The 23,473-nt window shown below is 41.0% G+C and overlaps 1 protein-coding gene across 38 annotated transcripts in view; it reads left to right on the top strand.

The window, feature by feature from the left end:
- The window catches only part of KIZ (kizuna centrosomal protein), a 133,040-nt gene that overhangs the window by 54,944 nt on the left and 54,623 nt on the right, over positions 1 to 23,473 (top strand). For 5 of the 38 annotated variants that reach the window (XR_012419082.1, XR_012419084.1, XR_012419081.1 and 2 more), the window contains exon 7: positions 21,687 to 21,748. The exons of the other annotated variants lie outside the window; for them this stretch is intronic. The gene's annotated coding sequence lies outside the window, so the exon portion shown is untranslated. The remainder of the gene's footprint in view (positions 1 to 21,686; positions 21,749 to 23,473) is intronic. 38 annotated transcript variants of the gene reach the window in all.

The following is a 23,473-nucleotide window of genomic DNA, read 5'->3' as shown; positions in this document are numbered from 1 at the left end:
TTAAAATTTCTTTTTCTTTTTTTTTTTATACTTTATGTATAAAATATTCTATTGGTTTTGGGTGGAGTGTTCTGTATATGTTTGTTAGGTCCATTTGGCCAGTACTGTTGTTCAAGTTTGTTGTTTCTTTGTTGATTTTCTGTCTGATTGTTCTATTTATTATTGAACATGGAATACTGAAGTCTCCTACCAGTATTATATTGCTGTCTATTTCACCTCATTTTCAAACTCAAAAATCTATGAGTTTTTGGTTTGCTCTTTGCTCTTTTTTTTTTAAATAAGGAAATTCAGGGAGGTTTTTTTTTAAAGATGATGATGGTAACAACTCTACAACTGTTTTCCTATAATTCTTTTCACCATTTTATATTTAAGTAAATTACAACATTTTGGGGCAATCTCCCAAGTCAGTGTTAAGGTGTCCTATCCCACTCTCCTGGAGCCAAGTAAGTGGTAGGGGGTGGGGCGAGGAAAGAAGAGACCGGTGCAAGGAGAGGAAAAGCCGGGAAGGCTACTGAGAGCATAGAGCAGACTTCAGCCTCTGTTGAGAAGGGAACCAAGGGTCAAGCCAAATCCAACTACGGGTGTAGCAAAACTAAACTTCTTTCAGTACAAATTTGAGATCTAAGAGTAGTTTATTCTGGTGGAACAGGTTTACCCATGGCTTCAGAAGTTAGAGAGGAGACTCTGAAAGTCAAGCCCTGGTTGTTCAAGACCCAAATAAGGCAGGAGAAAGCAGAACATAGTCAGGTTTCCCAAAAAATTAGCCCAATAGCATTCAAGTCTCAGTGACAGACCAGGTACAGGTACTCCAGTCAGTATCCCAGCTGAGCCCAGTAATTCCAGCCCAAGCTCCAGATGTGAGTGTAGGAGTCACCAAATAATTCCAGTCCCTTTATTCCAAGTCACCCTCAGATGTTCAAACTGAGGCCCCAGACATCATGGAGCAGAGACAAGCCACCTGTACTATGCGCTACCCATGTCCAGATTACTGAACCACAGAAGCCATGAGCATTATAAAAAGTTGTTGGTTTATACCACTAAATTTGGGTGGTATTTTATTATACAGCAGTAGATAACCAGAATAGCCATGATGACTGGTTTGTCTAGTTGAAGGAGATTTGTCATTCCAGATTTTGAGGGCTGCAGTATGAGCAGAGGCCTGGAGATAAGCAAGCATGGCCCGTATCTGGGAACTATGGTTACTCCAACTGAAGGAGTAGCTCACATGCCAGCAAATAGCACTACTGTAGGCCCAGGGGATGCAGTCAGGGTCTGCAAAGTGTCTTTTCCTCATCTCTCCAGTTCCCACACAAGACCAGCCTCCTGGTCTTGCCTCATGCTGGCCCAGCCACACCAAAGGCAAGGGTTCTATTGTTAACTCAGATTTTTTAAAAGGACAAAGAGGAGATATGTTAGGGGCAGAATGCACATTTGTCATTTTAAAACACCCCCTTAAATTATTTTCAATGAAACACAAATTTGAATTGCTGAAAAGCCGTCTATCAGAGGTTTTGTTTTTTGTTTTTTGTTTTTTGAGACAGGGTCTCACTCTGTCACCCATACCAGTGTGCAGTGGCGTGATCTTGGCTCACTGCAACCTCCACCTCCCAGGTTCAAGCGTTTCTCGTGCCTCAGCTTCCCTTGTAGCTGGGATCACAAGCATGTGCCACCACACCTGGCTAATTTTTGTATTTTTAGTAGAAACGTGGTTTCACCATGTTGCCCAGGCTGGTCTTGAACTTCTGACCTCAAAGGAGCCACTCTTCTCGGCCTCCCGAAGTGCTGGGATTACAGATGTGAGCCACAGCACCTGGCTTCAGAGTTAGTTTTTAAAACTTAGTTTTCTGGCATTGTTGAACATTCAGCTATTATCTTGATGTATCAGGATGCTGTTGGTTGCCAGTAACAGGAACACTGTCTCAAACACGTATGCTTAAACAAGAAGTACATTTGTTCTGTCTCATTTCTGGAAGTCCAGAGGTAGAGCAGGCCATGGAGTTGGTTGGTACTGCCCTTCACTTTTGTTGTCAAAGACCCAGATCCTTTCCATTTCCGTGCTCTGACATCCTCAGTGTTGACATCTTCCTACAGCCAGGAGCAAAGGGGCAGCAGCAATGCTATTATGGACTGAATGTTTGTGTCCCTCTAAAATTCATATGTTAAAGCCGTAACCCTCAGTGTGATATCTGGAGAAGGGACCTTTGGGAGGTAATCTGGGTTAGATGAGGTCAGGAAGGTAGGGCTGTCATGATAGAATTAAGTGCCCTTATAAGAAGAGACACAAGAGAGCTCTCTCCCCTACCATCTGAGGACACAGTGAGGAATGAGAAGGTAGACAAGTACCAAGGACCCATCTAGACACCACAGCCTTATAGCTTCCAAAGACAGAAAGAGACTCTTTTTGAGTCTCGGTTAGAAGCAAGGAAAGTATTCAGTAGACTTCCTCTTGCATCTTGTTGACTAAAATTTGTTCACAGACCCATTCCTAAGCTAATTACTGGCAAAGGTTATTATAATTGGCCTAGACTAAGGAAGCCTTTTCTGTGAAAGACCAAATAGTAAGGCTGGGCGCAGTGGCTCACACCTGTAATCCTAGCACTTTGGGAAGCCGAGGTGGGCAGATTGCCTGAGCTCAGGAGTTCAAGACCAGCCTGGGCAACGTGACAAAACCCTGTCTCTACTGAAAATACCAATAATTAGCTGGGCATGTTGGTGTGCACCTGTAATCCCAACTACTCGGGAGCCTGAGGCATGAGAATCACTTGAACCCAGGAGGCAGAGTTTGCAGTGAGCCGAGATTGTGCCATGCACTCCAGCCAGGGCAACAGAACGAGACTGTCCCCCAGCCAAAAAAAAAAAAAAAAAGACCAAATAGCAAATATTTTAGGCTTCTTTTCTCCTCCTCTCCCTTCCCTCTCTCTGCTCTTTCTCTTTTTAAATATATGCTCAAGAGCTATACAACAGCAGGCTGTGGCTGGATTTGGTCACTCCTGGCTTAGACTAATCACAGTCTACTCTGGAATGAGGCAAGGAATTATTGCCCCATGAGTTATACAAAGGGAGAGGTTGATTACTAAACAAAATTGGGGTTCCACGAAAAGGAAGAAGGGAGATCGACATTGAGTAGGTAACTGCACGATTGCTAAATTTGGTCCAAAGAAAGGTTAGTAGATATAGGAAACAGCCAAAGGGACTGAGTCTGGAGACACAACTCTACCCCAGCAAGGTGTTTGTCCTGTGACTGGTGGGTTAAAATGGAAATGCCACAGGCAAGTTGTCTGTGATGAACAGGTATTGCTTTTATAATCAGGAAAAAAATTTAAACCATCTTTCAGAAATGTTCTAAAATCTGATTGTGTGATGGTTGCACAACTCTGAGTATGCTAATAAAAACCATTGAAGTGTACATTTTAAATTAGTGAATTTTATGATATGTGAATCATATCTTACTAGAACAGTTAAAAAAAAAAAATCTCCTGAATTCCAAGCTTAAAAACCATGGACCGCAGCTCTGTGGTGCTTGCCCTTTAGAGGCAAGGGTGCCTTTGGCTATGTGGCTAGCTTCACAGCTTTCACGGAGGGCCTTAGAAATCTTCCCATGATGAGAATGCTTTTAATAACCGTTTCTTTTTACATATGTGCTAAATATTTTTCAGGCCATGCAAAATATTTTATATTTTATAATCAAAGAATTAGTATCCTTACAACAAAAATAAAACTGATACAGAAACAGTAAATTGCAGGATTTTTTTTTTTTGTCCTTTTTACCTCTTTTTAAGGTGTATTTCTTTTTATGCAGTAGGACTCTTTCATTGCACATGTCATTGCAGCCCAGTGGTAGACAGTCTTCAGGCTGGCTTTACCCAAGCCTCAGACGGTGCCAGTGGACTCTGACTTCTCTGTTTCCTGGCTCCCCTCCCTCTGGATCAGCTCAGTTCTTAGGCCCTGCTGCTGGAGAACTTTTCCCTGGCATGCTGAATCAGAGACTGTCATTGGCTCTGACCACATCATATGCCCATCCCTTACACAATCGCTGAATCAAGGGCAGAGTCCATTGGCTTTTACTTGGACCTCATGCTTCACTCAAGGTGTATGGGTTAGGATAGGGGAGTAGTGGTTCATCAGAATAAAACTGGGTTATCTTAATTATAAATTAAGTAAAAAATTATTCTACTTAATGGTTTGCCAGGTGGCAGACCCAACACTTCCCTTCTCTGCATCTCTGACTTTTTTTTTTTTTTTTTTTTTTTTTTTTTTTTTTTTGAGTCAGAGTCTCACTCTTGTTGCCCAGGCTGGAGTGCAGTAGCGCGATTTCAGCTCACTGCAACCTCTGCCTCCCGGGTTCAAGCGATTCTCCTGTGTCAGCCACCCAAGTAGAGCTGGGATTACAGATGCCCACCACCACGCCCAGCTAATTTTTTGTATTTTTAGTAGAGATGGGGTTTCACTGTGTTAGCCAGGCTGATCTGGAACTCCTGACCTCAGGCGATCCACCTTCCCTTCCCTCCCCTCCCCTCCCCTCCCCTCCCCTCCCCTTCCCTTCGCTTCACGCAATGGCTCACACCTGTTATCCCAGCACTTTGGGAGGCCGAGGTGGGTGGATCATGAGGTCAGGAGATCGAGACCATCTTGGCTAACACGGTGAAACCCCATCTCTACTAAAAATACAAAAAATTAGCCGGGCATGGTGGCGGGCGCCTGTAGTCCCAGCTACTCGGGAGGCTGAGGCAGGAAAATGGCGTGAGAAACAGAGCGAGACTCCGTCTCAAAAAAAATAAAAAAATAAACAAATAAACAGAGTCTTGCTCTGTTGCCCAGGCTGGAGTGCAGTGGTGCCATCTTGGCTCACCATAGCCTCAACCTCCCAGGTTCAAGCAATTCTCCTGCCTCAGCCTCCTGAGTAACTGGGACTACATACACGTGCTACCATGCCCTGCTAGAATTATTCTACATCTGAGCAAAGTGGTCTTTTCTAAGTTCATAGGAAAATTAATCTTTGTAATTTTGAGAACCTTCTTAAAATTGGTTTACTAAAACTTTGGCACCTGCTATATAGTTTGCCTACTAGAAGATAATAAAATGAATGAGAGTACCGAATGAAAAGTAAGGGAAAGTGGAAGTAGCTGATCTCGACAAATTTTTGAATCATGGACATGTATGTTAATGGTTTGATTTTTATATTGTATGCATATATTTATTGTTTAGTAAAAAGTGTTCTAATTTGTGTGATAAATGGAATATATTAATACTTCGTGGCAAAAATTTTTGTGAATTTCAGGTGTTCTGCCACCTTAAACATTGAAAAGCACCACTTTCCAGGATAACCAAATCCCGAAAAGAATTTCTGGTCATGAGACTGATGATCCTTACTGATCAGCTGTGTCACACATCACATGGACATATGATGTCTATGTTATGGACTGGACTGGGCATGGTTGTTTTAGGAGCGTGATTACAGGCTGGCATCTGTAATCTTGAGTACACTTGGAATCCGTTTCTTCTGCTTTGAAAAGTCCACTTACCTGGAATTGGGACATGCTTATCTGACATCCCCTAAACTCTGACACTGACAAAAGAGGTCATTGCATCTGGTTCCCAGCTACTTCCATACTTTCCATTATTTTTCATTCGGTACTCTCATTCATTTTATTATCTTCTAGTAGGCAAACTAGGTAGCAGATGCCAAAACTTTACTAAACCAATTTTGGGAAGTTTCTCAAAATTACGAAGATTAATTTTCCTAAGAACTTAGAAAAGACCACTTTACTCAAATGTAGAATAATTCTACTAAAATATATCTGAGAATCACTACAGTAAAGAAAACAAACTCAAATCTGACAGGCTGTCCTAGGAGAGCCAGTTAGCTTTTGTTGTTTTCTTGCTTACATCCCGCATGCCCTTCCTCCAGACTTAATCCATGTATCCATTCATAATACTTGTTCTTGTGCACTTTCATGTTTCTTATTTCTTCTTTTTGTCTTTGGCTTCCTCTTAGCAGCTTCTTAGATGAACAAGCACTTGAATAATTAATTGATTCAGCGTCTTCAATTTAATACAGGGCAGGTTGAGCATCCCAAATCCTAAAATCCAAAGTCCAAAATGCTCCAAAATCTGAAACTTTTTGAGTGCCAACATGATGAAATGTTTATTGGAGCATTTCAGATTTGGGATGCTTATATTCCAAAATCAAAAAATAAAAATAAAAAAACACAATTCAAAATCTGAAAAAATTCAAAATCCAAATTCCCAACCATTTCAGATGAGGGATACTCAACCTATATTGATCCTCTGAGGGTCCAACAGCAAACCAGCCCAATCCTTTCAGCAGTCCTGTATTTGATATCTACCATGCTCAGAGAGCAGGAGGCATGATGTTCATAAACCAGCCATTTCACTGTTATCACAGAAATGGACCCCCAGCAGAGTAAGAACCCAGGATGGGGCCTGCCCTACTGATCTGAGTACCCCCTCAGTGGAGGATAACTCTGTACTAGACCCATTCCCATTCATCAGACTAAATTGGCCTGTGTGGAGACTCACTTATCCTAGAGAAGTGACATGGCAGCTTATTTCAGGGTCTCAACATGGCAGGAGCCAAACTTCAGTAAGCCTGTCCCATTCATGCCCTCTGGTTTCCCTTCTCCCCGAATCCACTCACCTAGTGTAACCCTCACCAGCCCAGTCTGAGCCTCCTTGTCTCCTCTCTTAAACACACATGTGTGTATATGAATATAAGCAGACGGACAGACATGGAACAACACAGCAGAGTCTGACGTTTTGTTTTATGGTCCTGCATCAGCCTTTAATCCTCACAAAGATGATTCTACCTTGACAATACCAGATACCTTTTCATCATCATCATTTACCCTCTAGAGTTTAATGATAGAACTGATTATAATGTCTAGTAAATTCTTTTTGATGTGTTTGTAGTATTTTAAAACTTTTTGAAAATACAGAGCCTAATTGTAATTTGGGGAAGGCATAAAGTTGTATGATAATAAGACATTTACCCTCATTGGGCCTCAGAAAATGACACCCCAAAGGGAAGGCCTCAGAAGTAAGTTTTTCTCTGATCTTCTCCCACTCTCCTGTACCTCAGCCTCATTTTCTCAGAGATAAGCTGTAGAAACTAGAATTCCTTTTCTTCAAAGTGGATCATAAAAACCTGAACCCATTTTCCCCAAAGCCAGCCATAAAACCTAAAAATATTACTCTAATTTCCCTCCTATATTTCTGTGGTGGAATTGGCCGTAAAGAAATTCTTTAACCTACCTTGTTTGATTGTGAGTCGTAAGACTCCCCATTTCAGAAAGGGTCCTGCCCGGTACCAGGGAGGAAGGAACACTGCACAGAGACGCCAAGAAGAATGAACAGACAGGCCTGGCTGAGTTTCCGCACTCAGTCTGTGAGCATTCAGTCATACATACCCTTCTTGGCTAAGCACAGTTCTACACGATTGTCTGTTCTTCATTGAACTTCAGCATAAAAATGGACAGTCTTCTCAATATCCTTAGGTCTTCAATCTGAAGGCTGCCATGTCACAGAAAACAATGATCAAATAAAATTTGTTGTGTTCTCTTTTGTTAACCTGTTTGTTATAAGGGTGTTGACTGTGACCCTTATGATGAGGAGGAAAGGGATCACCCCTTCTGCCCCTACACCCTCCACATTCTTTTTTTTTTTTTCTTTAGTAGATATTTAAAGCAGTCACTTTAGGTAGCTGGCTCCATAGTAAGCCCTGGAGATCTGTTATGTATTTTATTTTATTTTATTTATTTTTTTGAGACAGAGTCTCGCTCTGTCACCCAGGTTGGAGTGCAGTGGCGCAATCTTGGCTCACCACAAGCTCTGCCTCCCAGGTTCACACCATTCTCCTGCCTCAGCCTCCCAAGTAGCTGGGACTACAGGTGCCTGCCACCATGCCCAGCTAATTTTTTTGTTGTTGTTGTTGTTGTATTTTTAGTAGAGACAGTGTTTCACCGTGTTAGCCAGGATGTTCTCAATCTCCTGACCTTGTGATCTGCCCACCTTGGCCTCCTAAAGTGGTGGGATTACAGGCATGAACCACCACACCTGGCCTGTTTTGTATTTTATTTTAAGAGACAGAGTCTTGCTGTGTTGCCCAGCTGGTCTCAAACTCCTGGGTTTAAGCGGTCCTCCCACATTGGCTTCCCAAAGTGCTGGGATTAGAGGCGTGAGCCACCATCCTGCGTGCTGTTTATACATCTCAGTTGGAGAACTCAGCCAGTACCCTAGTGACTACACCCTTGTATCGGTGCTGATTTGGAAGAAACCCAGGGAAGTAAGACTAAATTTTCCCAATCTTTACCTGCCCGGTCAGGAGGATTTTTTTCAACCTGAAAAAAAACAGAACCCCTGTTCTGTTAAAAGGGTTAAGTTTGGGATCCATAGAATTGTGAAAGAGAGAATGTTACTCATTTCATAAAGGATGTCTGCCACCATTACAAATGATTCTTGGCTATTAAAAATGGGTGATGGGTTCAGGCGGTTTAAGGGTGGAGGAAAAAATGTGTGATGGGTTCTGTCTTTAAGGGTGGAGGGAAATACCTATTAAAAATTCTCCCAGGCCTTCCAGCTCTTCATTAAGAAACTTTTTTAAAAAGTCACATGGGAGGGGGTTAGTTCTGAACGTTCAAATGTGACAGAATGATGAGGTCTGTTTAGAGGCCTGAGTGGGGAAAAGGCAAGGGTTTTGCTTGTGCAGCCTGTGCTACAATGAAGAGGACCTTAGTGCAGATGGACAGTGCCCTACCAAATGTAGCCCATAATTCAAGCTGTCAGCTTCATCACGCTGTTTCCAGGTAAAGAGAAGGAGCCCTTGTTTCCTGGGTAAAGAGAAGGAGCGTTGTTTGCTGACCCCTGGTCTACAGCCTGCCGTGGTCGCCCCGCTCTGCTGGCCTTTGTGTTGCTGTCCCCTCCTTCCCTCCTTTTTGGCATTGTGCTCCCTTCAAGTGGCCCCCTGGAAGGGACCACCCAGGGGGCTGCACAATGGAGACTGAGGTAGCCACCAAAACACAGGTTTTGTAAGACAGCCCTTTAAAAGAAAAATACTGTTTAACTATGTATGTGTTTGTCCTTTCTACAACTGTTTTGTGTGGCAAACAAAACCCTGTATACAAACTTCACTGTGGCCTCACATACAGCTGTTCCGCCATCGGGTGTCAGACTTGAGATAGTCGCTTCCAGTTTATTTTCCCAGGACACTAATTCTTGATGTGGTTTCTAGTTACATACTTAGATTTATGGCCAAGAAACGTGATATCAAAACAAGCAAATTGCGCTGGCTTTATTAAAGTATTTTATCAGTAGTCCTCAGAGTTGATGGCTGGGCATTGCTCTTGGGTGAAATTTGCCTGTAATGCTGCTTAACAAAAGCTGGCAGCCCGGAATTCAGTTCTCAATAGCCATTTACACCTCTGTAAAAGGATTAGCGCTAGCCAATTGTTACGCTGTTTAAATCTTAATTTGCATCCTTATGGAGGTAGAGCTTCTACAGACCTCTCTGGTTCCCAGTTGAATTTGTGTACCTGCGGATGGGAGAGTCACTAGAGATTTATCTTATTGATGAGGGTGCTAAATTGCTTTGGGATAACTGGTATGCCACAAATACTGAATTAGCCTCTCAGGCAAGTTGGCAGGCAATAGTCTGCTTTGGTTCATTCATTATATTTTGTAGCAGTTGTGGTCCTTGAGTATTTGGTACCTGGATGCATTCTTCTACATCTGTTTCAAGTAAAAATTTTCATTGGTCTTAGGAGGGTTTTAAATGTTGTTTATTGTAAGCAACAAATTTCCTTGGGAATTATATGCAAAAACCACAACCAGAACGTGATAGTGTTAAAAGTAATCTTTTTCTATCCAGACCATATGTTTTTAAAGATCAAAGCCTTTTTATGTTTAGAATTGCCCTGTCAATAGACAATAGATGAAATTGTCTTTTCATAATGTAAAGCTGGAACTACATATCAGTTTCAGATGCTCAGCCTAGGCCTGAGTGAGTTCTGATTGTAAGATGGAGGAGCAGGGAGGTGGACAGGGAGGGAAACTGGCAGGTCAGAAGCATGGCAGGAAGAGAGGGTATTAAAACTACATTAAATGGATGAAAACTGATGGAGTTTGGAATGCTTGGTTGGAATGAAAACAAAGCTTGGGACATTTTAATGACCACCTTATCACTAGTTCTACTATTTTTCCCTCATAAAGCATTTGTTCATTTATTCAACAAGTACTTACTAGGTATCCATCTCAGGCATGGTGTTAGCCGCTGAATTTAGTGATATTGCACATGGAGTAAGAAGAATTGTCTTGGTTGCTGAGAGTAGTCAGGATAGTAAATATAATTTAAACAGACTTTGCAGCCTGCAAGTTTTCCATGTAATAGACATGCCAGGCAGAAGGAAAGTAGACACAACTGTTTATAAATAAATATTGCTCTTTCAAGAAACATTAAAGAAATTGAATGCATTGAGTGGAAGGGCTTTTGGGGGACTCCCAGGAAAGGTTGTTTTGAGCCTATGGGGAAAGCCAGGCCAGGCATTCCTGGGGAGGTGAGCCACAGCAAAGGCTTTGTATTCCAAGAAAGCAACCACAACTAAATTATTTTTTGTTTTTTAACTTTGGAAAATTTTGAGGCAGTGACTGGATGTTCATTGATCCTCACAGAGGCTAAAGAAATCATCATGGTTTAAAAATTAAAATAACTATGAAATAAGGAAGCCTGTTCATTTTGCTTTAATGTATCTTTGTATACTTGCTAAAAGAGAACAGAGTGGGGAAGCATCCAGAAAGGAACCTACCTTAGTTGATTTGTACCTGAAAAGAATTTTTAGTATATGAGGTAACCAACAAGTTTGTTTTGTTTTTTGGAGAGGAGGTGGGAGTTGTTTAAAAGAAAAGAAAAAGCAGCCCCAGACTGTTACCAGTATACCAGTAAAAGGAGTTTAGTGAGAGAAGGCAGTAACGCAGCCCGGAGCTCCCTTATCGAGAATGTTTTGGTTTATTCCAGTCACAAACCCTCTTTGTCGGGAACTGTCCAACCCCAAGTCCTGCCGGCAGGGAAGGGTACACTGGGATTGGAAGAAGGGAAACCCAGGGCTCCAAGGAGCAGGAGCAGGACGGAAGGTAGGGCCAAACCCATGAGAAGACAAAAGCTGAGTTTCCTAGCCAGTTTTTCTGTGTCACTGGAAAACAATTGGAATTGGAAACAAAGGTTGGCTGCCTTGCCTCTTCCCAGCTTTCTGAATACAGGGTATTCCTGAATTACATGTTCATCACTTAGGGACCACCTCTCCAAATGACACCATTTTGTTGTTCATTTCGGGATTTTTTTTTTTTTTTTTTTTTTGGCAGTGGGGAGGGTGTTATTTTGTTTGATTATTAGCAACTGGGTTATAATATGTTGCCCAGGCTAGACTCCAACTCCTGGGCTCTAGTGATCCTCCTGCCTCCCCCTTCTGAGTATGTGGGACTGCAGGCTAAAGCCACCATGCCTGACTTGCTTCTTTTGAAATACAATTTCCTTCCCTAAAATTTTATTCTGGATGTGATCAACTCCAGTGCTCTGTGACTCTTCAGTCTCACTAAAAATACAGTAACAACATTCTGTAAAACTTCTAAAAAGTAATATGTAAATTATGTAAGTATAAGTTTCCCTGAAAAATGAACTGACAAAAGGCAGATTGATAGGAGAAAAGACTTGGAAAATTTGTTTTGATATGCACAGCACAGGGGAATTACAGGAGGATGATTACCCAGTAACCCACTGGGGTATGAATACTTTTTTACCCTTCTTCATAGGGGAGGGGAGATGGGGAAAGGTGGCAATTTGGGGGATAGTAAATGATTTTTAGGGGAAAACGAATGGACTTGAACATATAGTGCCCTGGGACAAAGTCTGTTTGGCCTGCAGAGTAGACAGTGGTTTGTGAGGAAATCTGTCCAGGTGTGTTGACAGACTTAGTCCTTCCTGCAGTGTAAGTTAAGTTAATAAAAATTCAGAGAAGGGACCATAGGTGATTGTTTTCTTCTTCCAGCAGGTTCAGACTTTAGACAGATAAGGGAACTTCAGAGAACAATTGCATCCTGTGCTTTGGGAGAGACAGAGAATTGAAAGACAGGAAGGGGAGTGGGGGAGGGAAGATCAGAGAGACCTTGCATCCCTGCTTCAGCCCAGCATTTCAAAATGCTGTATTTTGGGATATCAGCTTCTGAGCCCCAGTGTTGGCAAACTTGTTACTACTTATGATCAGAGATCACCACACCATTTTGAGATTGCTATTCCTTGGAGAAAATAAAATCTGCAAATCAAGCTTATTGTGCTGCAACTGAAACACAAAAATCTAACTCACCGAAAAGATAACACTGTCAGGAATACGTAAAAGTTATCTGGTAGGGTTAAGGAAAAGTTTATTTTCTGTAGCCCTCATACAGGGTCATTTTTGCCAAGAAGTAATTCTCAGTTTGCAATTCTGAGCATAGCACCTTTTCTCTCTTACTCACTTTAAAAAACCCTGTACCTTAATTTCAGTGTTCCCAATAGCCTGGAGTGGAGTTGTCTCCTAAATTCTGTGTGACTGAAAATGAAGCTAGAAAGCAATTATTTTTAATTTGGCCAAATTTTTTACATTTATTACTTGCTTTAACTGTTGTTGGATAAGTTACGCATCTTTAAAGTGCCATTTGTGTCCACGAGTTACTTGTCATTCAGCGGGTTCCTCCACCTGCCAGATCTGACAGAGAACAAGGTGATGGTAGGGCTAGCATGTTGGTGCCAGAGACTGGACACGGATTCCTCAGGCCAGTGTCTTCTAGCTGGAATGATTTTGGCAGGAATGCACATAGAAAAAGGAATTGAGGTCTTGAGTTCTAAAATAGTTTCCGTGTTTTTATGACCCATAGTCTTTAATATTTAATTCCATACAGTGTTTGAATTCTTTAGTTGAGTTCTTTTCAGCAAAATAACTGATGAATATTTTATAAACTAAAGTCTGCTATCTGGGAAGAGCACTGTTAGAAATCCTCAGCATAAACCAGCTCATCTTTTAGTCAGAGAAAGTTCCGAGTTAGAGTAGATCATAAGCGCGGTGCATAGTGCTTGTGGCCAGCTGATTGATCACCCAATACCAAGGGGGAAACCCTGGACTGGTGTAACAACAACCATTAGAAAAATACTGTCACCCAGATGTGGTGGCTTATGTCTGTAATCCCAGAACTTTGGGAGGCCGAGGTGAGAGGATCGCTTGAGCTCAGGAGTTTGAGACCAGCCTGGGCAACAAAGCAAGACCCCATCTCATTTTTATAAAAAAACAAAACAAACAAACAAAAAAACTGTAAAGATAAGTGTGTCATATGAATTTCTTTTATCTGGGCTTAAGTTTCAGCTTGTCATTCGACATGTGGTATCATTAAGTTATGTGCTCAGCATTGTGCTGAATGCTATGAGAAATAAAAGTAAAAAATTCAGAAGTACAGTTGCTCTTCTCACCAGGCTTTTGCTCTTGTTGAGAAGACTCAGCAGAGATGACTTAACTATGGAATAGCACAAGGTAAGAAGGTAAGATGGTATCTCATTTGTGCTAAAGAATGCAGGGATAAGAAAGATCCCTATGAGTAAGGTAGTCAGGGAAGCTTCTAGAGGGTCATGAGCTGAGCTAGTCTAAGTAAGCCTGACACTTAGATTGATAAGATCTGCAAAGAACAAAGGTTATCTGGCGTTTGTCCTGGCAGGACAATCAAGCATTACTAAGCACTAGCATGCACACCATGGTGGTAGTGAGGGGATGTTGGAGGAGTGCAGATTCTGGTAATAAGTAGGTGCATTCTATGGAAGAATTTAGAAACAATGATAAGACCACTAAAAGTCAGTCTGCTTTCTGTCGTCACCATTCCTAAGCATGGCAAAGATAAAATACACCTTCCCAGGGAGGGAATCTGCTCCCACTGCAGCATCCACCAGCACCATGGAGTGTCAGCCAGTTTCCAGTATTGCACAGTACTAACCTTTTAGAGGATATCCAAAACATTAAGCCATGGTCCTTGCTGCAGGTTTGCATCCTGGTTTGAGAAGTGGGACTAAAGGGAATCTAAACTTGGAGATCATAAGCTGGTGGCCGCAGGCCTACCTTGGCCTGCAGATGGGTTCTCTTTGTCCTGTCAGTGGATAGGCAACCTTTTGAATTAGTCACCACATTTTAAAAACTGGGAGCTGTTAAATAAAAACAAAACTAGTGATTATAAACTTCCAGCTTTTCTTAAAAACTGAGAAGATCTAGGTTCACTAGGACACACACTCCCCAGAGGGAACTTTTGATGGAGGCACTGGCCCCAGCTCTCCACAGCCCCACCCCACCAGCAGCCAGCGTGGTCTCAGTTACCTTTCCTGTAGGCAGCTGAGTGCTCCCCAGGTGAGCAGTAAAACACGTTTCTTCCTCCCTTGCCTCACCTACTTACCTGCTCTTCCTCTGCCACCTACAACACAAGGTCAGTCTCCTGACTGGTCTCTGGGCCTGAGGTCTCTCTCCTCACCAACTCCATCCTTGCAGGGCTGCCAGGCTAACCCTCTGAAAAACACTGCTTTCGAGAAACCAGCAGTGACTCGGAAATCCACAAGCCTGTTGCTGTATTCTTTCCAGAGTTTCATATTGAATTTAATTTTCCATTGCTATCCTACTATCACCAGCAGCAGCCCCTACCCAGCCAAACTTGTCTCCCTTGCTGGTCCCCACACCACTCTTACCCTGCCATTTCCCATCACCTTTGCCTGTGTCTCTCCTTAGTTTCAAATGTCATCTCCCCTCCTCCGTAAAACCTGCCTGGCTCAAGTTCCTCCTCCTCAGTGAAGCCCATGGGCCTCCAGTGATCTCTCTGTGTCTTCACTGCTTCATAATTCCTGATTGTCTGATGGCCTGCCATGTGCCTCTCACCATTGATTACAGGCTCTCTTTTACTGCCCTGAAATTGGCTCACCATTGGGGGAACCTCTTAAGGGCAGGTGTTGTTCTGGGAATTGAGTGATGACAAGATAGAGTCTTCCAGGAAGAATTAGGATCCAGATTTTGCCTAGGCAATAAGAGGTATTCACAGGTACTATAAGTCAGATAGGCCTGAAGTCTGGAAGCTTTGGGACAGCAGAGCCCAGGAGTGAAAGACCCAACTCAGGGTCTGAACTATAAGAACTAAGAATCCAGGCTTAGAGTTTAGACAGAAGCTTGGGAATTGGCAAGGAGCTGGAGCACCAACAGTGTGGATAAGAGTCAGGAATAGCACTTGAATCCTGTGAGCCTGTTATTACTTCCTTCCCAGCATAAAGATACACTTCACAGTAGGGGTAGGCCTGAGTCTGCAGTTGTCACTCACCCTCCAACAGACCACGTCTCCTTCATCCTTATCACATCAGGCACATAGTCATCAACTAGGTCCAGTAACTTCACCAACTGTAGTGCTATTTACAAATTAGCACTTCGCAAATAACATATTGATTTATAAGTTGCTTTGTAACTAATCTTCATTTTCTTTTTGGGGTATTATGTTGAATATTCCTAACTACAAATGTGAACAGCTCCTTTAAAGTAGAAACACTGTTTTGTCTTTTATATCTTCTCCTATAACTTTTTAGAATCATGCATCCCCCAAAATAGACATTTTTTTTAAAGATGGTAACTAACCAATCTGTTTGAAGGCTACTGTGATACAATGGTAGACCTAACCTAAAACAGTGACCAAATTTTTAGACTCTTATCACTTACTCAATAGACTGGATATAGATAATAAAAGATAAATCCCTCTTTCCATACCTTCCTATCCTGATTAAGAATAAAGAAAATTTTACTGCAATAGGATCTGAATGGAAAAATAATAGTCATTTTTCTACATTTGGAAATAGAGGACATAACCTATACTTCAGCCAGTAGTTTTCAATTTCTTAGCAGTGACAATTTAAGTAAATTTCATATGAGTTGTGGGGATCTAACTTTGTTATGATTGACAATATAAAATTAGCCCTTTCTGCTGTTAAGATTATCTAGCATACCTATCATTCAGGTGGAATGTGGAACGAGATTGCCCAGCTGTGGATTTGAACATCATTAAAGTCAACAAAGGGTTAAAAGTTACTTCCTCTGATGGATTTAAAATTGCCGCATACACACAAACAAGTTTTTCAAACTGCCCCATTTTATATCTTTGTTGAGAGACAGTATAGCTGCTGCATTTTAATGTCCAGATTATATTACAGATATATTTCAGTAAACCATGAAGAACCACCATAGATTCTAGAAGCTGACGATCTGTGCTTAAATAAGCATCTCCTGCAGCACCTTTTTTATTTTATAGGCTCTGTAATCACAGTGACATTCTGAAAGAAGACCTTGAAGCTCACAGAGAAGCTGTCCTTCATCAGCTTCCAGGACTGCTACCTGGGGTGGCAGCTATGAAAAGCAAGTCAAGTCTTACTGGCTTGACATCCTCTTATTAAAGTTGCAATCCTCTTATTAAAATACATCTGCACTGTTTACCAGCAGAGAACAGATTATTACTCAGGAGTGGTCAGTAGATGCATGTCTGTGAAAGCCCCTCTGAAGGGACCTTGTTTGGCTGGCCGAGCGAGTGAGTGGCTTTGGGTCTGCTTAGCCTACACATAGCGCCGTCTTCCTCACCTGTCATGTGCCACTTAGGCTGTTTTATGTTAAAAATATAAATAGGGAGGATATTTAGAGGATTCCGCTTAAATCTAGTACACACTGGATTCTCTCAAAGGGTGGATGGAAATCAGGATAATAGTCTTTAAAGGGACCTTGTCACAAGAAAACGTCACTGGATTAAGTGGCTGTGTTTTTATATTACCTTCTGCATCTGTACTAGTAATTTTGAACCTATGGGAAATGCTGGAAATGACCTTCCTGGTCAGTAGCTTTTCAACCTAAGGCAGTAAAGGACAATGCAAGAAAACCCTCTTGTAGTTTTTATCATGCAGATTAAAAACCAGTCTTAAAATAATCCTTTACAATGTAGTGGAAGAAGCTGGGTTGGGAGGAGTCCTTCTACGCTCTCTAGGTCATTTGGTGATTCTGTCTTAGAAGGCTCTTTAACGAATCTCCCGTTTCTTTCTCACTGCCTTTTGTATCTGTTTATATACTATTTGGCATAAACCACAGTTGTGGTGTGTAGCATGGGAAGAATATATGCATTTATAATTCTCTGTGCAAACTGAGTTGTTTAAAAAAAGGATTCATTTTGTGACTCTCTTAACCTAGGCTGCCAAACTGCGATTATGGCTGATAAGCCATGATGTCTGCACCTACTAGACTAACGATTGTTAGACTTTCTCAGCATTCATAATAGAGCATTGATTTCCATTATGAAAGGTTGTGTTTTACATGACTATTGATCTACAGTTATGTGTAAATCAGTCTTCCATAAGAAATGATCCTTCTTTATGACCACCACAAATTTTAAAATTAATATCTGGAGTCTTCAAAACTGTTTCTTTACCACAATCATTTTTTAGAGCCAGATAAAGAAGTCAGGAATGTTTTCTGCTGTCAGCATTATGTTCTGCTACAGTTAGAATTGCTGTATATGTTGTGACTGGGGATGCTGTTTAACGCACACTCATTATCACTGGTTCACTGTCCAGCCTTGAAAAAAGTGCCAAGTGTTTGTGACCTTTGAGAGACGGTAGTCAGGTCTTTAAACACAGATTCTTCCTAATGGATATTAGTCACCAGGCTCCCCCGCTGCCCTCCTTGTTCTGGCTTCCTCTGTACCCCTTAGCACCCAGAAGTCCCTACTGGGAACCCCAAGTCTAAGTGAAATAGACCTGTCTGCTTTGTGATCGTCACCTGGCCAGTTTGATCAACCATTGCAGAAACACTGGTTTGGAGAGAATGATTTATTCTTATTCTTTTTTTTTTTTTTTTTTTTTTTGAGACGGAGTCTTGCTGTGTCACCCAGGCTGGAGTGCAATGGCCAGATCTCGGCTCACTGCAAGCTCCGCCTCCCGGGTTCACGCCATTCTCCTGCCTCAGCCTCCCGAGTAGCTGGGACTACAGGCACCTGCCACCTCGCCCGGCTAGTTTTTTTTTTTTGTATTTTTTATTGGAGACGGGGTTTCACCGTGTTAGCCAGGATGGTCTCGATCTCCTGACCTCGTGATCCGCCCGTCTCGGCCTCCCAAAGTGCTGGGATTACAGGCTTGAGCCACCGCGCCCGGCCTATTCTTATTCTTTAATGGTTAATAACTCTGGTGTCATAGAATTCTTTTTTCTTTTTTTTTAAAGACAGAATCTTGCTCTATCGCCCAGGCTGAAGTGCTGTGGAGTGATCTTGGCTCACTGCAACCTCCGCCTCCTGAGCTCAGGATATTCTTGTGTCTCAGCCTCCTGAGTAGCTGGGATTACAGGTGCGCACCGACACACCCTGCTAATTTTTTGTATTTTGGTAGACATGTTGACCAGGCTGGTCTTGAACTCCTGGCCTCAAGTGATCCACCCACCTCTGCCTCCCAAAGTGCTGGGATTACAGGCATGAGCCATCACACCCAGCCTGGTGTCATAGAATTCTAATCCAGGCAGGGTGGAAAGGCTTTGACTGGTTACAGAATCCTTAAAGGAGTATTTGGTGTAGCAGCAGCTCACATCTGTCTCTTTAATCTTGATCTGTAAAATGAGACATCTGCCCCCATAGCATACTCTAGAGCAGCAGTCCCCAACCTTTTTGGCACCAGGGACCGGTTCATGGAAGACAGTTTTTCCACGGACCCGGGTTAGGGAGGTGTGAGCGGGGGCCAGGTTTCAGGATGGTTCAAGTACATTACATTTATTGTGCACTTTATTATTATTATGTTTTAATAGATAATAAAATAATTATACAATTCACCATAATAGAAAATTAGCGGGAGCCTTGAGCTTGTTTTCCTGCAACTAGATGGTCACGTTTGGGGGTGATGGGAGACAGTGACAGATCATCAGGCATTAGATTCTCATAAGGAACATGCAACCTAGCTCCCTCGCATGCACAGTTCACAATTGGGTTCGTGCTCCTATAAGAATCTAATGCTCCCTGTGATCTGACAGGAGGTGGAGCTCATGCTTCACCCTCCTGCCACTCACCTCCTGTTTTGTGGCCCAGTTCCTAGCAGACCACATATCAGTACCAGTCCGTGGCCTAGGCGTTGGGACACCTGCTCTAGAAGATAATGTGAAGATTTCTGAATTCCTGCTCACAAAATGAAGCATCTTAAGAGAAAAAAGAACAAACCACTCTCGTCATCATTATTGATTTATGTTATATCAAGGATTAAGACCTTCATATGGGCCAGGTGACTTATACCTGTAATCTCAGCACTCTGGGAGGCTGAGGCAGATGGATTGCTTGAGCTCAGGAGTTCGAGACCAGCCTGGGCAACATGGCGAAACCCCATCTCTACAAAAAATACAAAAAAATTAGCAAGGTGTGGTGGCGCACACGTATGGTCTTAGCTACTCAGGAGGCTGAGGCGGGAGGATCGTTTGAGCCCAGGATGTCAAGGCTGCAGTGAGCTGTGATTGTGCCACTGCACTCCAGCCTGGGTGACACAGCAAGATGCTGTCTCAAAAAAAAAAAAAAAATAACAAAAAGTCATATGCAAGGTTTACTATTATCATGTGGAAGACCAAGGTATTGTTTTTGACAATTATGAATTATAAAAATATAATTCATGTTATTTAGAGAAATTGATTTAAAAATTGCTCATTATTGTCTTCTGGAAAACATTTTAATATAAAAATGATTAATAAGTAGTTTTATCTTATGAGAAACATAATGAAACTATCCATTTATTTTTTTCCAGGTGCAACTAATTGTCTATATTAGTGGCTACCTTCAGATACAGTTTCCCAATTGTGTTCTCATGCTTATACTGAAAAATTGAGTCAGCTTTGTATTGTTTGGATTATAGTATATAAAAATCTCTATTTTAGTCTGCCTGTGTTCAGAATAAAATTCAGGGTATTTATTATTCTGCCTTTAAAGTTAAGAAATGCTGATAGATTTGTTTAAATTTCACTTTTCTGATTGGAAGCCTTTTCAAGTACATGAAATTAATTATGGACAATTTAAACCATATTCCTTTATTACATTTTTAATTAAAGAACTACCTGACATTAAACTTTGTTTTTTTATGTGTCATCAATGTTATAAATTTTCCAACATAAAGTAGAAAAAACAGAAAAATCTCCTTTAAATCCTTTGTACCACTTTGTACATTTTCTGATGTGGTATGTTTTTGTAGAGCCATGGGCAAAGCTCCATTTAAGGAAGCCATGGCTCTTGCACTTCTTACCTGATCTATCCCAAAAGAAATCTGCAAGTCAACTTGCTTTTGTGCTTTAAGAGTTGCCTTAGTTGTTCAGAAGTCACAAACTCTAGGTGCTGTACCTCCTTCAACAGCTGATTTTCTGTTTGACTTGCGCAAGTCAATTAATCAATGTTGTCCTTATGTGGGAAATAAGTATAATAATTATAGGAAACCTTAGCTAGTTTTTCATGCTAGGACCCAAAGGGTAGATGCAATTGGGTGGTGTATTAGTAACAAGAGTCTTGTCTTGGTTTTGCTACTTCAGAAAATCATGTGTATTAGACACCAGAGGGACTGTTCTTTGATAATTTGACTCACTTAGTTGATAATTTGACTCACTTAGCTGTTTAACTAATTTATCCTAATTAAACTTGCTTTCAAGCAAGAAGCATAGTTGACTGACTTACTATAATAAATATACCTGCTGAATAGGCTAGAATTTGCTGATGACTAGTCAGTGCATTTTCCCAGCAGGGCAGTCTGTTAAGAAACCAAATATAGATGCAAAGGTCAAAACAAAGGAATTGGGTAGTTTAATGACATCATTGAGGTACGGTGGTAACCAAGAAAGGCAAGTTGCTGAAAGGTCTTTCTATCAAACTAGTCAGAAGCCTTAGAATCAAAGGATTCCAATGATCCATCTCACTTTATTCAAGTCCTGAAAAAATAGGGTTAGGTCAGGCACAAGTTATAACAATTAAGATTTATTAAGGAAGGTTCTAAACTGTACCTAGACTTACTTCTTTTTCCAGAGATTTTATTATGAAATTTTTCAAACATACAGAAAAGTGAAAGGAATCATACAGTGGATATCCGTATATACACCACCCAGATTGTACTCCTGACATTTTATTGCACTCTCATATTTGTTTATCCATCCTTCCATCAATCTCTTATTTTTATACATTTCTAAGTAAGTTGCAGACACTAATATACACTTAACTTTTTACGTTGACATTTTTGAACATTTGAAGTCTCATATACCCATTACTCAGACCCACCAACTGTTCACATTTCATCAGTCTTGTTTTATCTCTTTCCCTAACGCTTTTTTTCTTGAGTAGTTTAAAACAGACAACATATCATTTCATTCACAAATACTTATATCTCTAACATATAAGGATTTAAAATACTATCATTTAACATAATCAACAAAATTCTTCAGTTTATCTAATACCTAGTCCTTGTCAGTTTGCCTTGCTTATCTGAAAAAATGTTTTTCTATATTTGTTTTGTTTGAATCAGAGTTCAAATAAGGTCCACATATTACAATTGGCTATGTCTCTGAAATCTCTTTTAATTTTGTAACATTCCCTCCCTCCTTTTTTTATAGTATTGATTTGTTGAAGGAATTGGGTCACTTATCCTGGAGAATTTACATGCTCTATTTGGTTGGTATGTTTAACCAGTTCCTCTTTACTCTTTATTACCTGTAAACTGGTGGTTAGATACAAATGTGTGATTAAATTCCAGGCCAGTTATTTTGGCAAGAAAATGTCATGGGTGGTGCTGGTACTTAAAATTGGGCAGCACATGATGCGTGGTCACCCCGTGGTTAGTGATACTAAGACCGATCTGTGGATTCGAATGTTGGAAGGTTGGTGACTCCAGTACAGAAGTTTACTATTATGTAATTTTCACAACATTATGACCATTTCCTAGATACATTCATTAATTTGGACTTACAAAATGGTGACTTTTCTAATTTGATCATTTCTTCTGCGTTTATTGGAAGATAAGTCACCTTATCAGCTACTTGGTGACTCTGAAATGTATTTTTTGACCACAAAAGCAGGATAAATGTTTTATTCTATTTCTTTATTTACCAGTTTGCAGAATAATGAATTGTTGCCCTACCAGCCTCCAAAGGTTTTACAGTTTATTTTTATTTTGTCTTTATTGTGGTTTAAAAAAACATAAAATTAGCCATCTTAACCATTTTCAACTGTACAGTTCAGTAGTGTTAAATATCTTTACTTTGTTGTACAACAGATCTCCAGAACATTTTCATCATATAAAATGGAAAATCTATACACATTAAACAACTCCTCATTTTCCCTTCCCCCCAGGCCCCAGCACCCACCATTCAACTTCTGTCTTTATGAATTTGACTGTTCTAGGTACCTCATGTTGGGATCATACAGTATTTGTCCTTTTCTGATTGGCTTATTTCACTTAGCACAATGCCCTTAAGATTCATCTATGTTGTAGTATGTGACAGGATCTCCTTCCTTTTAAGGCTGAATCCAAAGATTTTTATTTTTATTTTTTAAATTTTATTTATTTATTTTTAGATGAACTCAAGGATTTTCATGTATTCCCTGTGTTTCAGTGCATTACAGTCAGTATCCTTTTGGGGCTGAAATCGTCCCATCATTGACAGTGGGAGCTTCCTCAAGATATCCCCTCCCCACCTTCAGTTCTTTTGATACAACTTTGAGAGCTTCCTTGCTTTCTGGTACCCACAAGATGTTTCAGGTTCATCTTGTGCGTTTCCTGCCCCAGACCTGAATAGGGCATTTCTTTAATGAACTCTGGTTCCTTTTAGTATATAAATACCACAGCCTGGGTAGCAGTATAGGCTTACTTTTTAACGCTTTCCTAATATCTTAATTTTTAAAAACCTGTAAGTAGACCATGGTAAGAGTGTAACAAAACAACTGCTGTCGAGATGAAAATGTGATCTTTTTCTCCTGACTACATGTGGAAGACTGACCATCTATGCAGTGATTCAAAACCATTGTTGTACTTTAGAATCACTCTGTGAGCCTTAAAAACCCCACTGACCAGACCAGGCATGGTGGCTCACACCTATCATCTCAGCACTTTGGGAGACCGAGGCAGGTGGACTGCTTGAGCCCAGGAGTTTATGACCAGCCTGAGCAACATGATGAAAGCCAGTCTCATGACCCAGTCTCTAAATAAAGAAATAGATTAAATTTTTAAAATAAATTTTTTAAAAAGCCCACTGGCCAAGCCGCACCCCAGACCATTTTTCCTGGACTCTGTAGAGGTGACCCCAGGCACCCAGATTGTGCAGAACTCACCAGGTTGTTCTGCGTGCAGCAAAAGTTGAGAATACTCACTTAGCAATGAAATAACCAAAGTTTTTAAAAGTTA

The sequence above is a fragment of the Macaca fascicularis genome, chromosome 10, assembly GCF_037993035.2.
Source record: "Macaca fascicularis isolate 582-1 chromosome 10, T2T-MFA8v1.1".
NCBI classification, from domain to species: Eukaryota; Metazoa; Chordata; class Mammalia; order Primates; family Cercopithecidae; genus Macaca; species Macaca fascicularis.
Note: the sequence above shows the minus strand (reverse complement) of the source record. Positions and strands in the feature narration are given on the sequence as shown.